Raw genomic sequence first — 20,184 nt, forward strand, 5'->3', positions numbered from 1 at the left:
GGCTGTGGTTTCCTCTCATTTGAAATATATACATAACCAATTAACTTTCATCACACACAAATACAAAACCTAACATTTTAATTGGTTCTAAATTTCAACACTTTCAAATGTGTTTTCCCCATGCAATTTTCCATAGGACATTTACATACGTCTACAGCCTGAATGGCTGAACGGAATTACACCAAACTTGGCAAAATGGTACATCAAACCTAAGAGGTCAGGAAGGACCTACTATGCCCCCTTATGGTAATTTCCCCCTTCGCTTTGGCCTCCTCTTGTCTCTCAATCCTACCGAGAGACAAGATGGCGGCCGCTACGGACTGTTTGGAATGTTGACAGACGCCGGAGAACCAATCAGCTTCGATTCACAAAGCTCCGTTGCGCGAAAAGTACGCGTCCTGGAGCGCTGCCCGGTCCGCTGTTACAGATATATATCTTTTTTTAAACGTTAATTTCTCAAAATCCACTGTAGCACATATATTGAGACCTACAAAAGGCACATCGGGCTACCAGTCCCTACAATTTTGCCAAGTTTCGTGCAAATCCATTCAGCCGTTCGGGCTAAAAGTGAGGCCAACCGCCCTATGGAAAACTCAATGTTAAAAACACGTTTTGGGACCCCCCTTTTTTCTCAGCCCCCCCTTGACGAACCCCCCCCAAATTATCAAGGGCTGCTCAGAAACAAAATGTGCCATTTTCCTGGAAATTTCAGCCAATTCCGTCCACAAACGCCAAAGTTATTAGACATAGAATTTTCAAAAATCCCATAGAGAAAAAATCCTAACTATATATACCTACTGGCGACCGCCAGTAGGTAATATATATATATATATATATATATATATATATTCACTGAAAAAACCATAGGTTATAGACCATATATAGTTAGGGATTAGCATTTACAAAACCTTATTTTACTCGCACAAAACCATTGAAATTCGCATATATAGTTAGTTGCGCTAACTATATATCGCGCACCCGCAATCCACTGCTGATAATGTCACATATTACATCATTCATGACATGGTCAGTGACATCACTGATGACATCACTGATGACATCTCAAATGACATCACTGATGACATCACTGATGACATCACTGATGACATCACTGATGACATCATCCAGTGACTGTGTGTTTCTGTAAAGTTTAAATATGTTTGATATATTGAAGAATGAGTGGATGTATAAGTGTCTGGATGAAGGATTTAGTAGGTGCATGACTGACTGTATGAGTGAGTGAATAAATGTGTCGTACTAAATGCATGGGTTAGTGACTAAACTGTCTGAATGTGTGCATCAGTATGTCTGTTGTGATGTAAACTGCTGCATGTGTTGATCATTAGCTATACGAGAGGCTATATCTGTTATTGATTGGTTGCCCGAGTATTTGTATGGGAGATTGAGTTTGTGTGGGGGTGGCTGGGAGGTGTGTGACTCTGTGCATAGATGTGTGAGCAGTTGATTCACTAGGTGTATGAGTTCAAGAGTGCATGTGGAAACAGCTACATGGGCGGTTGACTGTGTGCATGAGTGTATTGATGAGTGAATGGATATCTCAATGCTACATGTCATAGTAAGTACATATGTAAAACACAGTACATGTGAGAGTTGGCATATATAAATAACTGTGCATGAGAGCCAGTGAATGTGTGAGTGGCTGTATGGATCATTGTGAACTTGTATCCAGGATTGTATAAGTGAGTAAATATGTGTTAGTATATGTTTGAATAAGTAAGGTGTGTATAACTGTATAGTTGAGGAAATGGAGGTGAGATTGTTTCTTTGCATGACTGACTAGGTGTGTGAGTAACTCCATGGATGAGTGACAGTGTGTGAGTGTCTGTATACACTGAGTGTATCTAAGGTTATATTAGAGTCTGAAGACGTTCATCGTATTAGCACAAGAATGATGTCAAATGAGATGTCATCAGTGATGTCATTTGAGATGTCATCAGTGATGTCATCAGTGATGTCACTGACCATGTCATGAATGATGTAATATGTGACATCATCAGCAGTGGATTGCGGGTGCGCGATATATAGTTAGCGCAACTAACTATATATGCGAATTTCAATGGTTTTGTGCGAGTAAAATAAGGTTTTGTAAATGCTAATCCCTAACTATATATGGTCTATAACCTATGGTTTTTTCAGTGAATTTTCGTGGTTTTGTAAATGCTAATTCCTAACTATATATGGTCTCTAACCTATGGTTTTTTCAGTGAATTTCAATGTTTTTTTAATAGCAAATATCAAAAGCTGTCGAATGTAAAGTACGTGGTAAGTAAAAATATTTTCGTGTTTATGCACACTGATCTGCTTTGAATGCTGCCCCCCCCCCTCATTTCTATTAGGAGTACTCTCTCTTTGCAGATAGTGAAGGGTAGTTAACGCAGGCCTTTGCCCCCGTTGTAATCCGTCGTGCCTGCTTCTCTCTCCATTTGATTGATTGTTATCCAAGCATTTACTGTTTTAGAATTGGTTCTCTTTGGTTCATTCTCTATTTACAAACAAGCACAGAGTCGCAATACTCTGTTTAGTCTTTGCAGATAGTGAAAAATCGTGTAAAAAAACAAAAGGAATCGAGCAAAATCAGTAGGCCACTAATGGGATCTCTTTTTGACCTCGCTAAAATAGAAACATTAGGAACAACCCCTCATGACAAATACAAAACTAGTGAGATGAACTGAACTCCACACAATGATGGCTGCAAAACAGCTCGGCTCCGCCACCCACCCCGCCCAAAATAACGATAAACTCTATACAAATATTACAAATATATACAACACACCAGCAAAGTAACAGGGTAAAACATTTTATTAAATAACTATTTACATAACTATTTTATACTTTTTGTTGCCCGATCCGGCTAGCTCAATCGATCGAGCATGAAACTCATGCACTCTGATAGTTCAAAGTTTTGAGGAGTGCTTGTTAGACTGTCTGAAGCTTATTTGCACCTGCTACAGCTTCACTATTCTCAATGTAAGTGGGGGCTGTTTGAGGACGTGACTGCATTTGAAAACAATGTGATGCGGTGCCTACCTGCACCGCTTGACGGAGGCCCCCGAGGGACGGTGTGATGGCGCGGACTCGGAGGGGGCGCTTGGCTCCGGCCCCCTCCCCAAGTCGTGTTGCCCTGGTGTGGCCTGAGATCGCCCCCGACATAGGTGGCCGGCTCCCGGGGTCAAGCGGAACTTTTTGCCTTTTGGTGACTCTTCCATTCTTGACCTTGTCCCACAATCCGTTTGACCTAAAGACACGCTGTAGTGGGGCGCCCCTTTACCGTTTCACTTGCCATTCCGCCCGCTTTTGCTACACTGTGCCTCTTCCGCTGTTCAGCTGTTTACCGCCCGCTCTTGCGACTACAGCGTCTCGCTCACCATGTAGTGGAGTTGCTCCCGCTCTTGCGGTGCAGCGATAGGCGGCTGCCACAGGACTCTCAAAATGGCGGCCGGCTCTTCAGATTTGGGCGTGGTCCACTAAAATGGCCCTGCGACACCTTGGAACTCGGACGCTTGTCTGCTAGGGCTTGGGCTCCATTCTCGAAAGCGTCCCCTCAGCCTTGAAGATTCTACAAAAGTCTTGGGGGCCCCCGACTCCCGCAGGCTTCTGGTGGGGAGCGGCTGCCATGATTGCTCGTGGAATGGCCACGACGGAGCTACGAGATGGTGGTGCTCTCATGCTGACGCCAGCTTCAGTCTGAAACATCCAGAAACACTGTAGACTATCAATTCGATCAGTTCCGGTAGCGCCCCAACGTGACCCGGTAGAGAAGAACTTGCCCTCCCCTCTTTGACTGATGGTTCTTGTTGCCTGTCCCTTCTGTTGTCATTTAACAGAACTATTTAGCCTGCTGAAAGGGGTTGTGTTCCGACCGCTGGTTGGTGGAGACATTTTGACTATATTCTGGACCTGCGTTGTCGCGTAATGCGTCATATGACGCGCCGCGTTAGCGCATCCGGAAGTGCTCCGGTGCGCGAAGCGCAGCTTCCCGGAAGCGATCCGGGACGCGGCGCGCAGCGCGTAACGTAAGCATAACAGGTCATGTGACTTGTTAATAAAACTTTTCATTGGTTCATTTTACTTTTCTTATTCTAATGATGAAAGGCTTGGTCATATGACCTAAAAATTACACTTTTTATTACTTTCGAACATTATTTTTTCTTAAACATATATGTTATAATGTTCCAAGCTAATGTACTTTCCCGGAAAATTTACAACTGTCCTGCAAGTAAAATATATTCCTTTTTCGAGAAAAGGGCGTTTCTTCGTCCCATGACGGAGCCGTTGAGCAAAAGAGGCTCGGCCTGCTGTCTTAGTCGCCGATACGCCTGAATATCAGATTCTTATCGATCACTTTATGTTGCAGGAGTAGAAAACACAACAGCCCTTGACCATTTATCTTTACTGCGTTCCTTCGTATTATACCTTTTACCCTTCATGTAATTGGTCTGCTTTATTTCACTTGCCTTTTAATGATTCTAAAACAGTGACTATTATTAAAAACTTTACCAATGTATATACTACTACCATTTTTTCTTTTAAAAACCTTTATTGTGAAAATGTCAGTATACAAATACGGGCCTATAACCACGTGGGCCGGCCACGGAGCAAACTGTAATCGTATATGATGAGGAGACATTTACACTGTAGAGGAACGTAACGGGCGGGCCATTAGGTTGCAAGAACTAAGGTGTCGAACAGTTGCGGAATCGGTGGACGTACATTTTATAATTAAAATACGACAGGGCCAGTTACAATAAAATTATCTAGATATACATTTGCGGGCAAGTACCATGGGTGACGTTAATTCGAACTTTCAATAGTACAGTAATCAATAACACATCAGAACTTAATATCAATAGGGATGTCGAAATATTCAATCAATTCTCGTCCCCGCCCGCCATGTGCTTCAAAACTGCATACGTATCTCGTGATATCAAGGTTGTGCAACCAGTACACAACAAGGAGTTACGAGTCCCAATTATTCCGGCGCCATTTTGGGCGAGGACGGGCAGGTCCAGGATATAGTCAAAATGTCTCCACCAACCATCGACTATGATGATGTTCATATGCTGTATTTATTAGAGTAACACTCATCTGTCCACATGAAATTAATTTGTCACAATCTAAACATGTCATTTTAATCTTTCCAAAGTTCTTCTGAATATTTGGGACCGTTTCCCTTGCCTCTGATGCTGTCATTGCCACTTCTTTGGTGAATGTACTGGCAGGTCGGGGGTTGTCCTCCAAATCTCTCTTTTGTGCAGCACTATAATTAATCGGTGCCACCTCTCCATATGACGATGCATGGTATAATTACCATAACTATATTTTTTTTCGGTTCTTCTGGAGAGTACATCGTGGCAGATGAGGCAGGTAACGTACCGGGCATTTACCTTTTTTGCATGTAGAGGAAAGGAAAAAAAATTTGAGCGTCCGAGTTCTAAGGTGTCCCAGGGCCATTTTAGTGGACCAGGCCCAAATCCAAAGAACAGGCCGCCATTTTGAGAGTCCTGTTGCAGCCGCCTGTCGCTGTAGCAGCAAGAGCGGGCGAAACTCAGCTAGACGGCGCTCCACTGCAGAGTAAGTGCCTCAACCTGGAGAGGCGGGAGAGGCTCGTTTGTGCCGCCTCCCCCCCCTTCGGGCACCCCACGCCGTCTTTCGGCGCAGCATTGTAGGATGGCCACACCAGTGCGGCAACTTGCTAGACACCACCTCGGTGCCATCCGGATCTCGGCGCCCCACTGCAGATGAAGTGCCTCCACATGGAGAAGCGGGAGAGGCTCATTTGCGCCGCCTCCCCCCCCCCCCTTCGGGCACCCCACGCTGACTTTCGGCGCAGCATTGTAGGATGGCCACACCAGTGCGGCAACTTGCTGGACACCACCTCGGTGCCAACCAAATCTCAGCGCCTTGTGGTGTCTTCCATTCCGAAAATATTGTTGGCAGCATTTTGAAAGGAAAGATAAACAGCCGTTTGTGGCCCTCACTACACCGTTCTCCTAGTGAGTCTCACATTGTTACATTTAGGAAGAATGTTGAAGAGTAGTATGTTGAAAATCTGAAGCCATTGTTCCACAAACTCTCAACCAGCCTTGGATGGAAAAATCCTGAAGAATGTACAAACTGAAAACCAGTTTTTGTCTGTATAGCATCAGCAGCAACGCTTGAGTCAGCTTTGTGTGAAGCCGCCATTTTGATTCAATCAATAGCGTCCCCCTGCACACATTCAGGGACCTGGTCGTGTCTTCAGGTCAAACGGATTGTGGGACAAGATGCACAAATGAAAAGGAAAAAAGTTCCGCCGGACCCCGGGAGGCGGCCGCCTATGTCATGGGCGATCTTAGGCCACACCAGGGCAATAGTGAAGCTGCAGCAGGTGCAAATAAGCTTCAGACAGTGTTACAAGCGCTGCTCAGAACTCTCAACTATGACACCACCTCAGTGCCATCCGGATCTTGGCGCCTTGTGCTGGTTCCGGCCTATTCACACATCGGTCCGCTACTGACGCCACCTCACAGGCCAACGGGGCACCCCACGCCGACTTTCAGCGCAGCATTGTAGGATGGCCACACCAGTGCGGCAACTTGCTGGACACCCCCTCGGTGCCATCCAGATCTCGGCGCGTTGTGCTGCCTTCGGTCTATTCACCGCAAGTGCGCACGCAACTCAGCTGCATAGCGAGTGAAACACCAAGGGGTGCCCCACTGCAGCCGAGGAACCTCCATCTTGGGGGCGACGCACAGCATCACATTGCTTTCCAATGCAGTCAGATCCTCAAACAGCCCCCACTGACTGACGCGAACTCACAGGCCAACGGGGCGCCCCACGCCGACTTTCGGCGCAGCATTGTAGGATGGCCACACCAGTGCAGCAACTTGCTGGACACCACCTCGGTGCCATCCGGATCTTGGCGCGTTGTGCTGCCTTCGGCCTATTCGCACATCGGTCCGCTACTGACGCCGCCTCAAGTGCCAACGGATTTTCTACGCTTTTTATAGCCCTATGCCGCATAACAGGTCATGTGACTTGTTTATAAAACTTTTCATTGGTTCATTTTACTTTTGGTTTCCTAATGATGGAAGGCTTGATCATATGACCTAAAAATAACACTTTTCATTGGATTAAAAAAAAAAAATTCCCAAACGATGAAAGCCCCACCTTGTTTCTGGATGTTTCAGACTGAAGCTGGCGTCAGCATGAAAGCACCACCATCTCGTGGCTCCGTCGTGGTCATTCCGCGAGCAATCATGGCAGCCGCTCCCCACCGGAAGCCTGCAGGAGTCGGGGGCCCCCAAGACTTTTGTAGAATCTTCAAGGCTGAGGGGACGCTTTCGAGAATGGGGTCCAAGACCTAGCAGACAAGCGTCCGAGTTCCAAGGTGTCCCAGGGCCATTTCAGTGGACCAGGCCCAAAAAGGAAAGAGCCTGCCGCCATTTTGAGAGTCCTGTGGCAGCCGCCTATCGCTGCACCGCAAGAGTGGGCGCAACTCAGCTGAATGGCGGATTTTGGCACAGTGTACCAAAAGCGGGCGGAATGGCAACTGAAACGGTAAAGGGGCGCCCCACTACAGCAGACGAGCCTCCACCTGGGGAGGCCCGTTCACGCCGCCTCACCCCCCCCCCCCCGGGGCGCCCCACGCCGTTATTCGGAGCAGCATTGTAGGATACCAAAACCAGTGCGGCAACTTACTGGACATCACCTGGGTGCCATCCACATCTCAGCGCGTTCTGCTGCCTTGGGACTATTCGCACAACAGACCGCTACTGACGAGGCCTCCCCCCGCACCCCCCGGGACGCCCCACGCCGTTTTTTGGAGCTGCATTGTAGGATACCAAAAACCAGTGCGGCACCCAGGTAACATCACCTGGGTGCCGTCCAGAACTCAGCACGTTGTGCTGCCTTGGGACTATTCGCACAAAACACAGCTACTGACCATTGTTGCTTCTTTTTTCAAAAAAATGTTTAAATGTATTTACTTTTTTTGTTGCGTTGTATATATTTATAAGTTATTAAAGTTTTATAATCCTACTACTTTGTTGGAGTGCTATATATTTTTAATGTGACACATAATTGTAAAAACTTTGATGTACAAAGAGGCATCCCTGGAATCTTCCGCTTCAGGCTCGGTCCCCTCCCCAATCACAATACAGGATGGTTTTCAGATAGTAGGAACGCGTGTGGTGTGACGGATCTCATCGGGTGGGGGCCTTGATCTACTGTAACTCCTTTGAAGAGGGGTGATTCTTTACAGCTGGGGCCATAAACTACATCTGCAAGGCTAGGTGATAGCCTGGGACCGGCCTGGACATTCGGACACAGAGGAAGAGGAGTGTCAGAGGGTGCAGTAGTGAATAGGGCGAAAGGGAGGTGTCGGGCGGGCACAGGGTGTGATTCTCAAGGAAGAGCAGCGCAGATGGGGGGAGGTTTATTGCCCATGCATAAGACAGAGAGCGGGGGTGACCAGTGCCTGGGGGAGATGCTTGCGAGGGTGGGGAGCCATGCTAAGGATCGACAGCGTGCAGAGAGTGGGTCTGGTCAAGGCATCTAAAATGGCTGCCGTGCACGACAAAAGTGTGGCCTTTGAAAAAAGGCAAGATGGCGCAGACAATGTTTTTCAACACTTCCTGATTTCCTTTGAATCGAACGTTAACAGACGTTATCTCTCCCACACTACCGGTTCCCCCGGCCTTCAATGACGAGATGGTAGGGACTGCATCCCGTGGAGATAGGCCGAGACGTCACTCATCAGAAGAAAAAAAAAGTCTATAAACATACAATAAGTTAAAAGTCAATCATTCTTGTTTCCTTGTAGTACGCTCCCCAGTCCGCTTTCCGTTACGCGTACCAGGCGCACCCCACGAAAAAAAACGATTTTATTTATTTTATTTTTTTTGCCCCGCGGGGCCCTTTTAAAGCCTCCACATCAAACCTAGGGGGTCAGGGAGGATCTACTATGCCCCCTTATGGTCATTTCCCCATTTGTTTTGGCCTCCTCTTATCTCTCGATCCTACCGAGAGACAGGATGGCGGCCGCTCCGGACTGTTTAGAATGTTGACAGACACCGGAGAGCTAATCAGCTTCGCTTCGCGAAGTTCCGTTACGCGTCAAGTACGCGAACCGGAGCGCTACCCGGAGCGCTGTTACAGATATATATCTTTTTTTGAATGTTAATTTCTCAAAATCCACTGGAGCACATATATTGAGACCTAGCAAAGGCACATCGGGCTAACAGTCCCTACAATTTTGCCAAGTTTCGTGCAAATCCATTCCGCCGTTCGGGCTAAAAGTGAGGCCAACCGCCCTATGGAAATTAACATGGGAAAAACGCGTTTTGGGGCCCCCCTTTTTTCTCGGCCCCCCCTTGACGAACCCCCCCCAAATTTTCAGTGGCTGCTCAGAAACAAAATGTTCCATTTTCCTGAAAATTTCAGCCAATTCCGTCTACAAACGCCAAAGTTATTAGACATAGAATTTTCAAAAATCCCATAGAGAAAAAATCCTAACTATATATACCTACTGGCGACCGCCAGTAGGTAATATATATATATATATATATTCACTGAAAAAAACACAGGTTATAGACCATATATAGTTAGGAATTAGCATTTAGAAAACCTTATTTTACTCACACAAAACCATTGAAATTCCATATATAGTTAGTTGCACTAACTATATATCGTGCACCCGCAATCCACTGCTGATGATGTCACATATTACATCATTCATGACATGGTCAGTGACATCACTGATGACATCACTGATGACATCTCAAATGACATCACTGATGACATCACTGATAACAACATCCAGTGATTTTTTGTTTCTATAAAGTTTAAATATGTCTTACATATTGAAGAATGAGTGGATGTGTAAGTGTCTGGACGAAGGATTTAGTAGGTGCATGACTGACTGTATGAGTGAGTGATTAAATGTGTCTCACTGACTGCATGGGTTAGTGACTAAACTGTCTTAATTTGTGCATCATTATGTCTGTTGTTCTGTAAACTGCTGCATGTGTTGATCAGTAGCTATATGAGTAACTATATGGGTTATTGATTGATTGCCCAAGTATTTGTATGGGAGACTGAGTGTGTGTGTGGCTAGCTGGGAGGTGTGTGACTCTGTGCAGATCAATCTGTACTTGTATCAATGATTGTATAAGAAGGTAAGTATGTGTTAGTATATGTTTGAAAATGTAAGGTGCTCTATGTTTAACTGTATAGACAAGAAAATGGAAGTGTCATTGATTCTTTACAGGACTGACTAGGTGTGTGAGTAACTCCATGGATGAGTGGCAGACTGTGAGTGTCTGTATAGGTGTATGAGTGCATATGATAGTGTTGTAAAGATGAGTGATTGTATGTATGAATGATTGTATGGGTGAATGAGTGAAGGTGTGTGTAGACGTAGCAATCAGTGAGTGCGTATGTAGTAACTAGTATTGGTGTGTCAATGGTTTCAAAAATTATACTCTCTTTTTAACACTGGGTGAAACAGAGGTTATATTAAAATGTGAGGAGATGCATTGTATTGTCACATGAATGATATCATCAGTGATGTGGTCATTGATGTCAAATGAGATGTCATCAGTGATGTCATTTGAGATGTCATCAGTGATGTCATCAGTGATGTCACTGACCATGTCATGAATGATGTAATATGTGACATCATCAGCAGTGGATTGCGGGTGCACGATATATAGTTAGTGCAACTAACTATATATGGAATTTCAATGGTTTTGTGTGAGTAAAATAACGTTTTGTAAATGCTAATTCCTAACTATATATGGTCTATAACCTATGGTTTTTTTCTGTGAATTTCATTGGTTTTTTAACAGCTAATATCTGTAGCTGTAAAATGTATTCTTCTTTAAATCCAAAAATATATTTTATATGTTTATGAATAATTTTTTTTTAAATATTTTTTTTTTTTCGTTCCCGCTTCGCGAATCGGGAAGCTTCCCGTTAGCTGACCTTGATGCCGCGAAATAGACCGCGAGCCGGTAAACGTTTCTTTACCGCAAGTGCCGCGTTAGAAAACAACATCGTGACGCCTCCCGTCCGCATGACGTTTCACGTTGTCGCGTGATACGTCATATGACGTGCTACGTTAGCGAACTGGTACGCGAAGCGAGTCGCAAAGCGCAGGTTTCTGGAAGCAAACCGGGAGGCCCTGCAAAGCGCTTAACGTAAACACAGCAAGTCATGTGACTTGGTAATAACACTTTTCATTGGTTCATTTCACTTTTGGTTTCCTAATGATGTAAGACTAGGTCATATAATCTAAAATGAACACTTTTGATTGGTTGAGAACTCTTGTTTTTCCCAAATGATGAAAATCCCTCCTTCTTTCCTCACTCTGACTTTCATCATTGTGAGAGAAAGACCCTTTGTGATCACTGAGCAATGGCTTCTTTAGTAGCTTCAGCTGGTGCTTCCCCACCACCTCCACCACATCCAAGGAAGAGTGGACCACCTGCTCAAGTTATAATTCAAGAAGAAGAAGAAGAAGAGGAACAGGACGACGAGCACGAAGAGAGGCAGTTTTTGCCTGAGCAGCCCAGGACGTCTCACCGGAAAGAAAACTTCATTTGTCAATTTTTTAAAATTCCCAAAGGTCAGAAAAAAGTAAATGCAAGATACGTAACTTGCCTTATATGTCAAGATAGACTGTCCAGAGGAACCGAGAAAAAATACAGTTTCGGAAACTACACAATGCATCGCCATATGACTAGGTGGCATCCTAACAACTACAGTGCTGCACAGTTTCGGAACGACCTAGATAATCTCCCTATTATGGCCAGAAGATCTGTTGTACCGGAAGTAACGGGACCAGAGGGCAGGGAGATGGTGCCAAATATACAAATGAAATTTGGTGAAGTAAAACACACCTGCGTATTTTGCGATGGATTCATTTCCTACGGAGAAAAAAGCATCACTCTGATCAACAGAGCTATTGACTATCATATGCAAGTTTGTACGAAACGCCCAAAATAATAAATACTTCTTTTTTTGTTTTGTTGCTCCTGTTGAGCCCTTTACAATGAATCGTTTTCATTGCCCCCTCCAAGAAAAACCCCCAAAAATATAAAACTTCAGAAAAATTCAAAAAAAGTAAAAAAATGTTCCGAAAAATAATAAAAAAAATATAAAACAACAAAAACAATAAAAAAAAAAGTTCTTTTCAGAACTACCTCCCCGTTATTAAAAAATTGGTACAATATTTGGAACTGTGCCAACATCTATTTCTCTTAGTTCGCTTCCCAGTTCGCTCGCCGGTACGCGAACTAGAAGCGAACCAAAAACAGTAAGTATAAGGGAAGGAAACAGACACTTATGTTAAAAGAAAGACAGCTATAGGGGAGTAAACTAGAGATACTATTACCCGTAATCCACTGCTGATGATGTCACATATTACATCATTCATGACATGCTCAGTGACATCATCAGCAGAGGATTGCGGGTTTTTTGGCAACGTGCCTTATCCACGGTTTAATAACGCTGCCTTTTGCTTTATATAAGTTTTCAAATTGTATGAAATATATACCAATAGGTCGTTATGAACCTTTAGGTAGTGCTTTTCTTCATGAGGTCTGGTCGCTTCCATACACATACAGATGTTTCAAAGATGATCAAGAAGTTTATCTGAATGGAGAGGAATGCACTGAGACGCCAGATCATTCACTAATGTGTAGGCACATACAGTTACACGGTTCATGCAACAAACACCGACCAAATATGGCTTGCGTGTTGCAAGGCACGCCAGTTCCTGCTATCATCCCCACGTTCAAGTTGTTGGAAAATGGTAGTTATTTGATGCTCAATAATGAAGATTGTTCTGAGTTAATTGAAAAGGGTCTGCACCTCTGTACGGGTGTTCGCTATGTGAAGCACGAAAGTTTCACGGGCCGAACTCAAGGCCACCTCTCTCTGAGACAAAAGAGCTCTTATTCTTGCCATGCCGTTGAAATCTGTCCCAAGGTTGGTATTTGTGGCCAGATTGAAAACTCCCTATGTTCATGTGTGGGAGGAAATAGAACATTTCTGCAGCAAATAACCCGTTCACTTACTGTTACGATAAAAGGAATACTTTTAATTCAGATTTGCCTTTCAATTTCAGCAAGATGGTTCCGACTATCTTTAACGCATCCTCCACAAAGACCCTGGCGCACTTTTTTAAAGTTGTTACCAGTGGTCTCGTGACTTCTATTTGAGAAAATCTTTGGAGTCATCCCTGCTTCCTTTCATTCCATTTTCTCCACTCCGGTTCGTGGATTGGCATTTTTACTTGCATTACCAGCGGACGCTCTTGTGCTTTTTTACATTTTTAAATATGGATGTCCCTCCTATGCAACCTCCCACCCTGCAGCTGCTGACACTGTTCCGCAATCGCATGCTAGAATATTATGGCACAATGCCGTTGGCGATATTAAGCACGGCATATGGATTATCTTTTCGATTCTCCTACTTCACCTGTGTCCAGCCTGTATTTCACTGCCTGACCTGTGATTTCGATTGGGCCATTGATTTGTGTCTCTGCGGACCGGTTTCTCCTGACGTCGACTTTAATCAGCTGATGACTCCTATCATTACTCACGAGTTGGTTTGTCCTGGCGAAAGGATTATGGCTGTGGCATTGATGCATGGACTTCTTGGTCCCTGGAATTTACTGGCGGCAGCACAGTCTTTCTTGGAACAGAGCTTTCTTGAAAACCCACCGAGCTGTCCTCTGATGGTGATAGAGGATCCGGTGCTGGGAGAGCACGTATGTTCTTTTCCGCTTTTAAATTGGATGGCTGAACTGTTTTCGGATGAAGACGGTGACTTCCTATTGGAGGCTGTTGCAGCTTATTTTGCATACACAGTTATGTCATAGACCTTTTTCATGTTTGATATGCTGAGTACTAGCATTTCATTGACAATTCATTGACTTATTTGTCAAGTTTTTATTATTTACCTTGCCTATTGGCTTAAGACTCGATAAAGTACTTGGCTGTTTTATTTTTCTTTAGCATTAAATTTTCCTAGTTTTTAATGCTTTACCTTGCGGACCGTCCACATATAAACTTGCAATCTGCTCTCATGAGATGGCACTTCTATTATCTTATTCAGTTCGTTTCCGGATCATGGGGAGGTGTCATCTAGGTCCTGGATATCTTTACACCGTGTTAAGTTAGCATGGGCTCATTACCGGTTTAAACGCCATTTTTCCTTTTTTGCAACTTCTGCACACGACACTTAGTTGTTGCTTTAGCTTTCAACCTAGTAGTTCATCGTGGTTTACATGAGAATAATATGTTATTGCTCTACTATCTGCTTTGCTTGTTAAACTATATCTGTACAGCGAGTGCTAAAGTTTCAAGAACAACACGATACAGAATTGTTATGAGGTCTGATCTCCACGACTTCATACTCATAACATAAGTGCAACTTCTGCCAATTCTGGGCATGAGGCGAGTTTTATATTGCTTTGCCGAACACACATACACAACAGTTGATGCGGTTCACATGAAGAGAGAGCTGGTGTATGCTGATGTGATTCCTTCAAATCTAAGACACTAAAGTATGGGCACGCCCTAAACCAACACAAAGAGACCTTCTTAGCAAATAATATATTATGTGTATTAGGGAGGGTGAGATATAAGCAGCCGCGGGCCGTGGAGGGAGTTACGGTGAGGCAGGGAGGCGGGGAGGGGGAGAAGCAGGGTGGAGCCCTCTCTACCTTGCCCCTCCCCCTCCCCGCCTCCCTGCCCCACCGTAACTCCCTCCACGGCCCGCGGCTGCTTATAAGTGTTGCTAACTCTTATTCATTTACAGCATGTTAACATACTGTCACCATTCGCTTTTTATGTACTAGTAACTATGCTGGTAATTTTGCTACTGATAATATGTGTACTTCTATTATCTAAGATACTACGCCTGAGAAGACGGCATTAGTAAATAAACATTTCAAATACACATGTGTTCTTCTTAACTCCATGTTCTGGTTTCTAAGAAATATATAACGACCGACTGTTCATGAGTTCCACGTATCCTGAGGTACTATAAGTTCATGTTCTGGATTGTCTAAACATTGAGAGTTTGTTATATCCAATGTGACACTGTACCTAGCTTGCTAAGGAGTTTTTGATTACTAACGTGAGTTTTGGGACACCCTAATTCGCCTAGGTTCCAATCCTCTGTCCACAGTTCTGTGTGAGAACAGAAACCCTGCGACAGGGGCACCCCCGACCCTTGCTGGAGCTTCATCACACTTGCGATACAACTCCAGCAATGCGCCACCTTTACGGCACAGATACATCACGCATCTGTGCTGTTTTTGCCCCATGATGCGCCGCATTGTAAATGCAGCACACCATAGGTGACGGAACAGCGGCACAGAATGACTAACACATCCCTGGTGATGCGCCAGTCATCATAAATGTATCCCTATGCTTCTTATCTTGTTAGAGATGAACCGCCATATGTATCATCAAAGTTTTTTGCATTTCCTAAATAGCGAACTTTAAGGAATAAATAGCGATTCTTTACCATTCCTAGTTTGCGATTAGCTATTTGCTAATTACAAATTACCCATTCATTTCCTTCATTTCCATAGGGCGGTTGGACTCACTTTTAGCTCGAACGGCTGAATGGATTTCCACGAAACTTGGCAAAATTGTAGGGACTGGTAGCCCGATGTGCCTTTGCTATGTCTCAAGATATATGCTCCAGTGGTTTTTACGAAAATTAACTTTGAAAAATATATATTGGGCTACATTGGCCTATATATATGTTGGAGCCCAAATGTAGCCCAATGTAGCCCAATGAAGCCCAATGTAGCCCAATGTAGCCCAAAGATGGCCGCCAGACACACAAAAAAACAAATGTAGCCCAAATATCAGCCAGATGTAGCCCAACTATAGCCCAGTGACAGAATGACCAATCAGCTTCGCAAACCTCCGTTACGCGAAGCGGAGCGCTGTTACAGATATATATCTTTTTTTTGAACGTTAATTTCTCAAAATCCACTGGAGCACATATATTGAGACCTAGCAAAGGCACATCGGGCTACCAGTCCCTAATATTTTGCCAAGTTTCGTGCAAATCCATTCAGCCGTTCGATTATTATTATTATTATTTTTTTTTGCCCCGCGGGGCCCTTTTAAAACCTCCACATCAAACCTAGGGGGTCAGCGAGGATCTACTATGCCCCCTTATAGTTATTTCCCCCTTTGTTTTGACCTCCTCTTGTCTCTCGATCCTACCGAGAGACAAGATGGCGGCCGCTACGGACTTTTTGGAATGTTGACAGACGCCGGAGAACCAATCAGCTTCGCTTCACAAAGCTCCGTTGCGCGTAAAGTACGCGAACCGGAGCGCTGCCTGGTCCGCTGTTACAGATATATATCTTTTTTTAAACGTTAATTTCTCAAAATCCACTGGAGCACATATATTGAGACCTACAAAAGGCACATCGGGCTACCAGTCCCTACAATTTTGCCAAGTTTCGTGCAAATCCATTCAGCCGTTCGGGCTAAAAGTGAGGCCAACCGCCCTATGGAAAACTCAATGTTAAAAACACGTTTTGGGACCCCCCTTTTTTCTCGGCCCCCCCTTGACGAACCCCCCCCAAATTTTCAAGGGCTGCTCAGAAACAAAATGTGCCATTTTCCTGAAAATTTCAGCCAATTCCGTCCACAAACGCCAAAGTTATTAGACATAGAATTTTCAAAAAACCCATAGAGAAAAAATCCTAACTATATATACCTACTGGCGACCGCCAGTAGGTAATATATATATATTACCTACTGGCGGTCGCCAGTAGGTAATATATATATATTACCTACTGGCGGTCGCCAGTAGGTATATATAGTTAGGATTTTTTCTCTATGGGTTTTTTGAAAATTCTATGTCTAATAACTTTGGCGTTTGTGGACGGAATTGGCTGAAATTTTCAGGAAAATGGCACATTTTGTTTCTGAGCAGCCCTTGAAAATTTGGGGGGGGGTTCGTCCAGTGGGGGCTGAGAAAAAAGGGGGGTCCCAAAACGTGTTTTTAACATTGAGTTTTCCATAGGGCGGTTGGCCTCACTTTTAGCCCGAACGGCTGAATGGATTTGCACGAAACTTGGCAAAATTGTAGGGACTGGTAGCCCGATGTGCCTTTTGTAGGTCTCAATATATGTGCTCCAGTGGATTTTGAGAAATTAACGTTTAAAAAAAGATATATATCTGTAACAGCGGACCGGGCAGCGCACTGGTTCGCGGACTTTTCGCGCAACGGAGCTTTGTGAAGCGAAGCTGATTGGTTCTCCGGCGTCTGTCAACATTCCAAACAGTCCGTAGCGGCCGCCATCTTGTCTCTCGGTAGGATCGAGAGACAAGAGGAGGTCAAAACAAAGGGGGAAATAACTATAAGGGGGCATAGTAGATCCTCGCTGACCCCCTAGGTTTGATGTGGAGGTTTTAAAAGGGCCCCGCGGGGCAAAAAAAAAATAATAATAATAATAATTGAACGGCTGAATGGATTTGCACGAAACTTGGCAAAATATTAGGGACTGGTAGCCCGATGTGCCTTTGCTAGGTCTCAATATATGTGCTCCAGTGGATTTTGAGAAATTAACGTTCAAAAAAAGATATATATCTGTAACAGCGCTCCGCTTCGCGTAACGGAGGTTTGCGAAGCTGATTGGTCATTCTGTCACTGGGCTATAGTTGGGCTACATCTGGCTGATATTTGGGCTACATTTGTTTTTTTGTGTGTCTGGCGGCCATCTTTGGGCTACATTGGGCTACATTGGGCTTCATTGGGCTACATTCGGCTAATTAGCAAATAGCTCATCGCAAACTAGGAATGGTAAAGAATCGCTATTTATTCCTTAAAGTTCGCTATTTAGGAAATGCAAATAACTTTGATGATACATATGGCGGTTCATCTCTTACAAGATAAGAAGCATAGGGATACATTTATGATGACTGGCGCATCACCAGGGATGTGTTAGTCATTTTGTGCCGCTGTTCCGTCACCTATGGTGTGCTGCATTTACAATGCGGCGCATCATGGGGCAAAAACAGCACAGATGCGTGATGTATCTGTGCCGTAAAGGTGGCGCATTGCTGGAGTTGTATCGCAAGTGTGATGAAGCTCCAGCAAGGGTCGGGGGTGCCCCTGTCGCAGGGTTTCTGTTCTCACACAGAACTGTGGACAGAGGATTGGAACCTCGGCGAATGCATTGCTGGAGTTGTATCGCAAGTGTGATGAAGCTCCAGCAAGGGTCGGGGGTGCCCCTGTCGCAGGGTTTCTGTTCTCACACAGAACTGTGGACAGAGGATTGGAACCTCGGCGAATTAGGGTGTCCCAAAACTCACGTTAGTAATCAAAAACTCCTTAGCAAGCTAGGTACAGTGTCACATTGGATATAACAAACTCTCAATGTTTAGACAATCCAGAATATGAACTTATAGTACCTCAGGATACGTGGAACTCATGAACAGTCGGTCGTTATAGATTTCTTAGAAACCAGAACATGGAGTTAAGAAGAACAGATGTGTATTTGAAATGTTTATTTACTAATGCCGTCTTCTCAGGCGTAGTACCTTAGATAATAAAAGTACACATATTATCAGTAGCAAAATTACCAGCATAGTTACTAGTACATAAAAAGTGAATGGTGATAGTATGTTAACATGCTGTAAATGAATAAGAGTTAGCAACACTTATAAGCAGCCGCGGGCCGTGGAGGGAGTTACGGTGAGGCAGGGAGGCGGGGAGGGGGAGAAGCAGGGTGGAGAATACAAGTACACATATTATCAGTAGCAAAATTACCAGCATAGTTACTAGTACATAAAAAGCGAATGGTGACAGTATGTTAACATGCTGTAAATGAATAAGAGTTAGCAACACTTATAAGCAGCCGCGGGCCGTGGAGGGAGTTACGGTGGGGCAGGGAGGCGGGGAGGGGGAGGGGCAAGGTAGAGAGGGCTCCACCCTGCTTCTCCCCCTCCCCGCCTCCCTGCCCCATCGTAACTCCCTCCACGGCCCGCGGCTGCTTATATCTCACCCTCCCTAATACACATATTATATTATTTGCTAAGAAGGTCTCTTTGTGTTGGTTTAGGGCGTGCCCATACTTTAGTGTCTTAGATTTGAAGGAATCACATCAGCATACACCAGCTCTCTCTTCATGTGAACCGCATCAACTGTTGTGTATGTGTGTTCGGCAAAGCAATATAAAACCCGCCTCATGCCCAGAATTGGCAGAAGTTGCACTTATGTTATGAGTATGAAGTCGTGGAGATCAGACCTCATAACAATTCTGTATCGTGTTGTTCTTGAAACTTTAGCACTCGCTGTACAGATATAGTTTAACAAGTAAAGCAGATAGTAGACCAATAACATATTATTCTCATGTAAACCACGATGAACTACTAGGTGGAAAGCTAAAGCAACAACTAAGTGTCGTGTGCAGAAGTTGCAAAAAAGGAAAAATGGCGTTTAAACCGGTAATGAGCCCATGCTAACTTAACACGGTGTAAAGATATCCAGGACCTAGATGACACCTCCTCATGATCCGGAAACGAACTGAATAAGATAATAGAAGTGCCATCTCATGAGAGCAGATTGCAAGTTTATATGTGGACGGTCCGCAAGGTAAAGCATTAAAAACTAGGAAAATTTAATGCTAAAGAAAAATAAAACAGCCAAGTACTTTATCGAGTCTTAAGCCAATAGGCAAGGTAAATAATAAAAACTTGACAAATAAGTCAATGAATTGTCAATGAAATGCTAGTACTCAGCATATCAAACATGAAAAAGGTCTATGACATAACTGTGTATGCAAAATAAGCTGCAACAGCCTCCAATAGGAAGTCACCGTCTTCATCCGAAAACAGTTCAGCCATCCAATTTAAAAGCGGAAAAGAACATACGTGCTCTCCCAGCACCGGATCCTCTATCACCATCAGAGGACAGCTCGGTGGGTTTTCAAGAAAGCTCTGTTCCAAGAAAGACTGTGCTGCCGCCAGTAAATTCCAGGGACCAAGTAGTCCATGCATCAATGCCACAGCCATAATCCTTTCGCCAGGACAAACCAACTCGTGAGTAATGATAGGAGTCATCAGCTGATTAAAGTCGACGTCAGGAGAAACCGGTCCGCAGAGACACAAATCAATGGCCCAATCGAAATCACAG

Source organism: Lissotriton helveticus, chromosome 4_1 (genome assembly GCF_964261635.1).
Source record: "Lissotriton helveticus chromosome 4_1, aLisHel1.1, whole genome shotgun sequence".
NCBI classification, from domain to species: Eukaryota; Metazoa; Chordata; class Amphibia; order Caudata; family Salamandridae; genus Lissotriton; species Lissotriton helveticus.